General features: G+C 40.5%; 1 pseudogene; it reads right to left on the bottom strand.

Annotated features, from left to right (window-relative positions):
• Positions 1–6,454: 6,454 nt before the first annotated feature.
• Positions 6,455–6,885, bottom strand: LOC101559718 (annotated as a pseudogene).
• Between the last annotated feature and the right edge of the window lie 3,941 nt (positions 6,886–10,826).

Here is a 10,826-nt window from a genome sequence, read left to right as displayed (position 1 = left end):
TCCCAGGCAGAGCATCATAGCATTTAGGAAGCTAGAGTTTTCCTTTCCTGTGGTCAGTAAGCACAACTGAGGCACCGAAGATCTCCCTATAGCAGGCTGGGAAAATTCCAGAAAAAATTTCTAGGTGGTACTTCCTCCCTTCATGCAGTTACTCCAGAAAACCGAAGGTCAACTGGACAGAAACTAAGTGAGAAAGATTCTTTGTGTTACCATAAAACTTTTGTTACAGGAAAAATGAGGGTGCGAGACGTGTGAGTTGGGTAAGCTAACTTCCACTGGCCACTCTATGATTCCAGAGTACAGCCAAGCAAAAGGAAGTGTGGAATCCATCTGAATAAAAGAATTACAGCTGAAATTTAAGCAGTATTTTAGAAAAATCTAAATACTAAGCTTATATTATAATTGGGCTTTGTTCTTTACCAGATGTTGGTCGAACACCTTGATCACACAGTAGTGGTCAGGGTCTCCAAAACCTTAATCTCTTTTTCTCAAAAACTAGATATGTGTGGGGAAATAACCTTTAGTTCTTCTGGAATTATTCTGTGTCCTTGCCTCCAACTAAGAAGACATGCTAGGATGGCCAGCTAGGACTGCAGACTAATCTCTCACTGAATCTGTTTTGTGTCATTTTCTCACTTAGATCTTGTGCTTCAGCAAAGAGAACCCATTCACCAATCCCCACAACCTGACTCATTCCCACATCTAAACTTTTTATTACTATCCCTAGAAAGTTGTCTCTACATTCTCCCATCAAAATCCAACTCAAAACCATTTCCCTGCAAAGATTCCTCCATTGTTCACTGCTTTCTTCCAGTTTCACGTAACCGTTTAGTTCTTTAGGATTTTTCGGCAATTATTAAAAAATTACATTTGATAAGAACTAATTGCTCCTCACAGAACAAGGTACAAGAATCTTCTATAGCAAGACCTGGGATATGAATTAGAGATGAACAACAATGCCAAGAAAGAGGGAAAAGGATGATAGAGAAGCCCTGAGTAGTCCATGAGACTGCCATGGTTTCAGCATTGTTTGGGAACACCTGAGCAAGCAATTTCCAGGAGCACATGAATGTCTAAACTTCCCCTCAGAAAGAGCATCAAATATAAGCTATATCCAGGGGAGAAGCATGGTGGCTTACAGTTAGCAGTGTCTATTGCAAAACCAACTCTCAGCCAGCCCTTGTGGAAGGAAGGAAAGATGGAATGGTGAAAAGACTGAGAGCGACAGGAAAGGACACAGAGAGTCAATAGTTCTGAATCTCTCTTATAACTTGCTAAAGTTGGTTGACTTTCCAAGCAAGGAATAGCTTAGCCAACTAATACAAGTGGGGATGGGGTCCGTCATCATCATCATCATCATCATCATCATCATCATCATCATCATCATCATCAACATAAGTAGTAGTAGTATCAGCATAGAGAAGTTCCCTGTACAGTGAAAAACAAGACACTGTGAAGAGAATGCTGGAGGAGATGAGGGTCAGAACACTGCCGGATGCTAGTCAGGGTGGACTTCCAGGAGCAGAAGAGGAGTCCATAGACCAGAGAGCTTGGCAAGAAGGAAGCTACAGGGTTGAGCACCTCACGGGAAAAGTGCTGGCAGTGACATTACTGCAGTATACAGAGGCAAGCTTGCCAAGATAAAAGGAGCATCTCTAAGCACATACTTCCCTTTCTGCTGACATGTGAGGTCTCGAGGCTGATCCCGTTCCTAGGACTGACTACCTTTTCCTCTTCAGCTGCCTCTCCCTAGTTCCTGGTTTCTCTGAGGGGACCCACACAGACATCCCTTCAAATATCTGTTGCCAAGCAGGAAAGCCGATCCCATATCAGTGTAGAAACTTTCCAAGGACGACTCCCTTTTCAGGTCCATGGAATCTCTTCTCAAATCTGTCAGTTCTACCTTCACTCTAACCTCCTACTTTACATGCTCTGTTCCTACCACTGGTAGAGGTGGAGAATTCTCAAAGACGATTTGGACAAAGGAAAACAGTGACAGAGCCAGAAAGGCAACAGTGAGAACAAAGTAAGCACAAGAATCTAGCCCCGTTATTCAAATTTTATTTTTTGTTTGTTCTTGAGACAGGCTGTTGCTATGTAGTTCAGGCTGGTCTTGAACTTGCAGGGGTACTCCTGCTTCAGCCTCCCAACTGCTGGGATTACAGGCATGTGCCACCACCTTGCTCTCAAATTATATTTCTTGTATATAAGGAAGGTATGGGCAGGGAGGACAGAGAAACAGTACCTGGGATTGGGAGAGCAGGAAACTCACCTGTAAGTGCTCGGAGACAAGGATGAGCAAGCATATGTGATGAGTGTCATGTGTGGGAGACAGAGAACAAACGAACTCAGCTTCAATGGAGAGCCTACAACAAGAGCTAACAAGGACTTGGGCACACCAGCTTCTACCTTGGCGGTACGGGACCACCTGAACCCTGCATCTTGCCTCTTTAGAAAGAGGTAGGAATTTTGGCCTCCCTTGTACACTTATAATTTCATGAGACATGGGCTACATTTCTAGTTGTTCTGGAACATTGACTCATCCTTTGGTGAAGGATATGAGTGTCTTCGAGTAGGACACAGAGAGACAAAGTAAGGCCAGAGCAAAGGAGGCTATTAGGCTCAAATTTAAGCTATAATTAAAAACCAAATTCTTCTTGGGCTCAACTTGCATTCTTAGGATTCCACTCCTCATCTTCCTTTTCCTCTGTACCCCCTCTCCACCCAATGTCCCTGATATCCTGTAGAGATGTTGAATCCTACCTAAGTGAGGGGAGGGAGTGGTCACATGTGCAAGAGGCAGTTATTACAGCATGACTTCAGAAGGCCTGAAGTGCTTTGGGGTAGCTGCCTCTCATGGTCAGATTCCCTGAATTAATGCACAACATTCTCATTTGTAAACCAATCTAGACTCACAGATGTAAGCAGCCACCACAGAAATTTCCTGAAAAGTGTGAATGCTGGAGTAGAAACAACCCATTCGTCATTCGGAGCAATTAGGGAAGCCATGTTGACTCTAGACTATGAAAGAAAGACTGAGTTCAGTTCTGCTGAGTAGAGCAAAACTTCCATGTAGCCCAACTGCAATTAGAAGCCAGGGACCAAAGCGTCCCTGAAACCCAGCTGGGGAATCGCTCCCTTATGTTCTCTCTACACTCCACATTCCACCATAGAGGACAGTAAAAGAGTGATTGCCCCACACCCTTCTGTGGAAAAAAGTACATTTTGGGATGGTTTGGAGGCATCAAAATGGTAAGCAATTTTAGGGTACAATTAATACCTGGCTGTTCAACCCTACAATAAATTACCATCAAAGGCACTCACACGTCAGTAGGAGAAAAAAAAAAAAAAACACATGTGCTTGCAAGACGATGTGTGTCTGATGCTCATAAAAAAGATAAAAATATAGGTCATCATCATGTAACGAGCTTGTAGGTGTCGGAACGTGTGCTGTTGGGGGAAGTATGGGAGGGGAATGAAGAGAAACTAAGAAACCAAAGAAGGACTGGAAATTAGACTTCAACTCCAGGTTCTTCCCTTTTGTGGGGGACAGTGGGCTGTGAGGGGAGACAAAGGGATTTCTCCCCCATTTTTTATTTCTCATGACACCCCTGCTACCCCCTCCACTGGATTTTCAACTTATTAATCAGTTCTCCCATTTTGAAATCAGCCGGTCAGACTATTATTCAAGCATTGTTAATGACACCATCGACCAAGGTATCAATTAGGCAAGTTGGGATAAGAAAGGCAGAGAGTAGGGCTGGCCAGAGAGCAGAACACACGTCTGTTTTGGTGCAGGGTTACCCCCACTACAGGAAAGGCTCCTAACTCTCCCTCAACTCCCTGTGAACTGAGGATACACAGAATTCTTTAGAAAGACCTATGCCAAAAAGCTCCTTCATCGTACCCTCTGGCTTACCCCTTCAGTTAACTGGATTTCAGCCAATCCCACCAAGCCACTCAAGATACGCAGGTGAAGGCCACAGTCAGTCAGTGCTGGGCTGCTCCTGCAGTTGCAGTCCTGGGTCATAGGAAAGAATGCATCCCCAGCCACTCCTGCGCAGGCTACCTTGGGTGGAATTTCTCCTCTGCAACAACTCACATTCAGAACTTCCTTTAACATCTAGCTTGTCCAGGAAGCATTTTTTTTTTTTTTCCTAATACAGGTAATGCCTTCTGGTGTTGATGCTTTAGTTGTTACATCTGAGTGCTGTTTTCTCTCTTAGATCTTTTCCAATGACCAGAACTAATTCCTTTCTTTTATTGTTTACTAGATCTCTCTGCTTCCTGCCCTTACCCAAACGCTTCTCACGAAAGGCTCTGTGCAAAGAGACTGTTTGGAGCAAATAGGTTGTGACATGTATCACTCACTGAAATTTAGATTCTGGAAAAAGGAAACAAACCAAGACTAGAATTAAAACTATAGCATAGTGAAAGCTAATTCAGTCACCAAGCTGTCCAAGCTTCTTCCTATTATACACACAGGTAGGTTTTGGCCTACACTCTATCCAGCTCCTGGTCACCATTGCGCGCTCCAAGGTGACACAAGTTCTCATGGCTTTCTTTGTATACCACTAACTCTTAATCAGATATGCGGAAATAGAGAATGGGAGGTTAATATTTTTAGTGTCTCTGGATCCCCCAAAATGTGGCTGGACCAACTTGATTCTGCACAAAAGTCAAGACTAGAAATCTCAATAACAGTAATCATGTTTGCAGTCTTGAAAGACACAGTGCTTCCTCATTACATTGGCTGTGAAAGTAAACAGGCTTCCCGGGTCCTTTTCCACAAGGCAAAGCTGCTTCTTGTGCTGAGCTATGGTAGCTGATGGAAAAATAAACACTTTCCCAATGGAGCAACCCGAATTTAGGATGAAGAACAACAGCAATAACAAGTTTGCAAAGACCTTGGAGGCCTTAAGAACAGGAACTATATTGTAATGTTTTATTTTTTTCCATAATTTTATTGAGAGACAAATAGCAATGAGACAGTTTCAAATCAAATTGGTATGACAGTTTCAATAATTAACACATTGCATACTCTCTTCCTAGTTATTGTAATGTTTTAAAAAAAGTTTTATTGAGGTGGTTCCCAAATTTCATGATTTACCTATTTAGGGCAGACAATTCCGTGGTCTCTGTTACATTGACAGAGTTGTCCAGCCACCATTACAATAAAGTTAGAATATTTTTATCACCTTAAAGAGAAAAGCTGGATCTATTAACAGTCACTTCTCATTTCCCCTTAACACCCCTACCCCGAGGCAACCATTAAACTATCTTTATATTTTACTTACACTGAACACTTCATATAAAGGGAATCATACAATATGTGGGTTTTTTGTGACTGGTTTCTCTCAGCAAAATGCCTTCAAGTTCTGTCCATATTGCAGCCTGCATCAATACTTTGTTCATCTATTGGTAAACAGTATTTTGCTGTGTACATAATCTACATTTTGTTTATCTACACTCTGGTTGTTTCCATTGTTCAGCTACCATGAATAACATTGCTATGAATATTCATATGCAAGTTTTTATGTGGATATATGTTTTTATTTCTCTCAGTTATAAACCTGGAAGTGGAACTACTGAGTTATATAGTACCTCTTAAGTTTAACATTTTGTGGATCTGCCAGACTTTTGAAAAGGTGCTGCATAACTTTATATACCCCCCAGCAACGTATGAGGGTTCCAATTTCACCACATTCTCACCAACCTTTGTTATCATTATGTTATTGCTGTTATTATTATCATTACAATCGTCCTACCAGGTATGAAGTAGTATTTCCTCATGTTTGTGATTTGCATTTCCTTGATAGCTAATGAAGTTGAGCATGTTGTCCATCTGTGTATCTCCTTTGGAGAAATGTCACTTAAAATCTTTTGTCCATTTTTAATCAAGACAATGGTTTTTCATCATTTTGAGTTCATGTCTGTAATGTAAGGTAGAAATCCAACTTAATTCTTCTGCATGAGGATATTCAGTTACCACAGCACTCCTTGAACAGATAATTTTTTTCTCATTCAATTGTCTTGATGCTCTTGTTGAAAATCAGTTAATCAGAAATGTAAGAGTTTATTCTTGAACTTTTGATCCAATTGGTCAAGGTGTTGTGTTCTCCACCCCTGTCCCCTACTATGTAGATCACTCTAGCCTTGTAGCAAATTTCAATATCAGGAAATGCGACTTCTTCAAATTTACAGTACTTTCTCAAGATTGTTTTGGCCATTTTGGGTTCTTTGAGTTTCTGTATGAGTTCTGGGATCTAGTTTCTAATTACTGCAAAGCAGCCAGATGGGATTTGAAAGGAAGTATGTGAACAATTTGAGAACTATTGTCCTGAACATAGATTTTTTTTTTTACATTTATTTAGGTCTTCTCTAATTTCTTTTTTTTTCTTTCTGAAAATCATTTGTTAGCATTTTAATGAGTCCCTGGTCCAGTAGCTTCAAGCTACCAGGCCCCTCCAACACCCTTAATCTTCTCAGCTCTTCTGCTGAAGAATTTGGCTTTCACCATGACAGCCTGCTTTGGGAGCTGTCCCTTCCCAAGAACTTTGTAGTAGCCCGATCGCACTACATCAATGATGGGAGCTGCTCCAGTCTTGTTTTTGGCAGCATTTACTCGTGTCTGCTCACTGCCCAATGTCCACAATTTATCAAGGTTGACAGTTGGGCAGAAGCTCTGGTTTCTCTTTAAGTGGTAATGCCTCATACCAACCTTCCCAAAGTCATCTGGGTGATATTTGTCGAAGTTGATTTTGTGATGATGCATGCCACCAGCATTACCCCAGCCTCCGGGGTGCTTCCGGTGCTTGCTGATGCGCCCATGGCTGTGGCTCATGCACCCCGAAGCTTCTGGGTCTTTCTTAGTCTGGAGGGCATTGTCGGTGGCCGAGACGAAAAAGCTTCTCTAATTTCTATGTACAATATTTTGTAGTTTTTCAGACAGTAAGTTTTGCGTTTCTTCTGTTAAATTTATTCTTAAGCATTTTATTATTTTTAATGCTATTGTAATTGGACTTGCAATTTTTATTTTAAAGAGAATTAAAAACAAGGGGCCGGCCAGATAGCTTAGCGGACTAAAGCACCTGCTTAGGTAGAGCTCAGACGCCTGAGTTTGATCCCTGATTTGCCATGCTGGCCCTGCCCCCGGGGCACGCTGAGAGCACGATTGAGACTGGGTGCAGTGGTGATCCCCTGTAATTCCAGCGCTTCGGAGGCTGAAAACAGGAGAGTCACTATGAATCTAGTCTATGTAGTGAGACCCTCTAGACCCTGTACTAAATACAAAAAAAATTAAAATACAGAATTTCAAAACAAGATGATAAGAAATTAACAATGGTTGTTACAGTGCATATGGTTATTTTAAAAGTTGTTCAGATTACCAGATATAAGTATGCAAATTTGATCAAACAGGCATTAACTGTTCCTTTCAATAAACTAATAGAAATTAATAGCATAATTATCTTAGCTATCTTGTGTTTGTATAATATATATATATATATATATATATATATATATACACATATTTTTTCCCCTTTCCTTCTTTTTTTTTTTTGTGGAATTGGGGATTGAACTCAGGCCCTTGCATTTGCAAGGGAAGCATTTATTCCACTGAGTCATCTCCTCGTCCCTTTCCTTCTTTCTTTTGTCCTTTGCCCCATCCCAGCTGTTCTTTCCTTTTGAGCAGTTTCTTTCCCTTTCACAATATCTATTGTATCTTTCAGATTTTATTTATTCTTTCAGTTTCTTATACTAGGGAAACAATACGATGTTTACACATGTGGACCTGACAGCTTTCACTTATAAGTACGGTCTCTAGTTGTATTTACCTATAAAAGCCTTGAGTTTATTTTTCTGCATAATACTCTATTGTATAAAAATACCACATCTTTTCTATCCATCCTTCAGTTGATGGGCATTTGGGTTATTTCTAGATGTAGATATGACAAAGTGCACTGCTATAAACATGGGTGCACATATATCACTGTGGTATGATGTTCTCAATTCTTTAGGAAAAATACCCAGAAGAATAGCTGGGTCAGATGGGACCACTAATCCTAGTTTTCTGAGGAATCTCCACATTGATTTCCACAATGGTTACACCAGTCTACACTCCCACCAACAGTGGGGAAGGATTCCTTTTTCCCTATAGCCTCGCCAGCATTTGTTATTCATTGATTTCTTTTTTTTTCCCTTTCAAAGTTTTATTGATAAACATATAGCAATGAGACAGTTTCAAATCAAATCGAAAGTACAGTTTCAACAAATAATACACTGCATACATTCTTCCTAGTGGTTAATTGCTGTACAAGATGCAGACTTGTGATCCTACTTACAAACATCATTAGAAAAAATCATTCCATTCATTAAGAGAATGCAACTATATATCTATCCCAACCACTTTGAATACACAGATACAAAATGGACATTCATAGATATACCCCAATTTTTTTTAAGTTCCATTGTTGAATATTATAGTTGTGTAAACTCAGCAAAATATTCTAAAAGAGTACAGAAGCCCATAATATCATTGGGTCTTCTGTTTAACTGGCAATGTCAGAAATTATTGACCTGAGTCGCCCACAGCTCAACATAACAACATGGTTTTACTTCCTATATTTCATCTTCATACTTTTCTACTGGATGGTTAAGACCAAGGTAAAGCAGGACCTATGCAACAAGAGTTGTAGCTTTTTGGTCTGAGAAGGTCAATGAAATGCCCTCAGGATTTGTCCTGAGATCCTGTACCTCAGATTGTAGAACCTTTGTCAGTGTCAGCCATGTGGGTGAGTCACGGCCAATGCTTGGCCAATGTGCTCTCTGTGAAAGCCTGAGAGAGTGTCTTCTCCCCATGTGACTCTCCTTAGGCACACTCTACGTCATCGATCACTTTCCTCTTTGGCCCCATTATCTCCTTGATCAGAAAATTTGGGACACTACCGAGGTACATGACGTTACAGTACAAGTTCTCATATGTCCTGAGTCTTAATTGACCTTAGAAGGCTAGGGCCAAAATGTTGGCTTTCCTTGTTCATTGATTTCTTGATGATAGCCATTATCAAATTCATTTTCAGAGTTTACAATTTTTTAAAACTCTATACAGCTGTTAGTTAGCTGTTACTGTAACAAATACCTGAGGTAACTAACTTGTGAAGAGGAAAAGCTTATTCTGACTCATAGTTAGGAGTTCAGTCCATTATCAATTCGCCCCTTTAATTTGGCCTGTATCAAGGCAACACGTCATGGCTGGAAGCATGTGATATAGCAATGTTGCCTATCACATGGCCATGAGGCCAAAGAGAGAAAGAGCAAGCAGTCTGGGTCCCTTAACCTTTTACTTCCAATCACTTCGCACCTCCAAACAAGACTCTACCTCTTAAGTTCCACCACTTCCCACTTTGGACCAAGACTTTAACATGCGGGATTCAGGGGACACCTAAGAGCCAAACTGTAACATGGCCTAGACATGATTATTTACAGAGTGCCTACTTGGTGACAGTGTTCTGTTAGGTTGAATGAGAATAAAGAGTAGAAGACTAGGTCCCTAAACTCAAGGAACTTATAAGAAATTATGCTGTACACATTTTCCCTTTATAATTTATTTTTAAATTACAAATTGACAAGTTAGCATTGTATTTATTTATGAGTGCAAGGTAATATTATGATTTATGAATACAGTGTGAGATAATTAAATGTCTGATTAACATATCCATCACGCTTTTGTTTTCTGAGCTCTGAGCCTTGGAGCTTCTACGGAAGCACTCTGCCCAACCCCAGCCCACTATCATCTTCTGTAGTGAGAGTACTTGAAATTTACCTTCTTAGCAATTTTGGTAGGTATAGTAAATTATTTACTGTAGTTACTGTGCTGTGCAATATATATCTTCCCAAAATCAAAATTATCCCTCCTATTGGAGGTTCTACGCCTGTGACCATCATCTCCACATTCCTCCTGTCCCCCAGCCTCTGGTAACCACCATTCTGCTTTCTGTTTCTTTGACTTCAATTGTTTTAGATTATATATAGCAGAATATATACAATTTTTATTTGTCAATTTAAGAAAATTATTAAAGATATTTTAAAAGGAGAAGAAAAACATCTTCCAGTTCTGTGCTTATCCCTCCGAGTATTGATTTGGTCAAGAGAGTAGCAAACCATTTTCACAGGTCACCTCAGGCTGCTCACAGGAAGAGCCCAAGTATTGATTTGGGTGCTACCAACAAATTTTGACAAGCAGATGAATTCACAGTGATGGAATTCATGAACTGTAAGGCTCACCTGTAACGTGTTAAGTATGTTGAGCATACGGTGGACTTGGAGCACATTATGGTGCGTGAAGTAAGACAGGCACAGAACATATTTACGATTTTTCAAAGGGATTTGAAATACCTCATCTTACTTGAACCTCACTACATCATTCAGTCATTTATTTATTTATTTAATGTATTTAGGACAAGGTCTATAGGGCCTCACTACATAGATCGGACTCAGAGTGATTCTTCTGTTTTCAGCCTCCCAAGTGCTGGGATTACAGGCATGCACCACCACACCCAGTCTCAATCAAAGTTTCAGCGCACTCCGGGGGCAGGGCCAGTATGGTATGCCAGGGATCGAACCCCAGCTGCTACACTCTGCCTAAGCAGGCACTTTAGTCTGCTGAGCTATCTGTCCAGCCCTCTGTCATTTATTTAAAACTGTTTATTATTTTTAAAAATCATTATTTGTTTATTTATTTGGCACAGTGTCTCACTCGGACTCATAGTGATCTTCTTGTCTCAGCCTCCCCAGTGCCTGGCATGGCATGTGGTAGTGGGGATTGA

Source organism: Octodon degus, unplaced genomic scaffold (genome assembly GCF_000260255.1).
Source record: "Octodon degus isolate 3935 unplaced genomic scaffold, OctDeg1.0 scaffold00093, whole genome shotgun sequence".
NCBI lineage: Eukaryota > Metazoa > Chordata > Mammalia > Rodentia > Octodontidae > Octodon > Octodon degus.
Note: the sequence above shows the minus strand (reverse complement) of the source record. Positions and strands in the feature narration are given on the sequence as shown.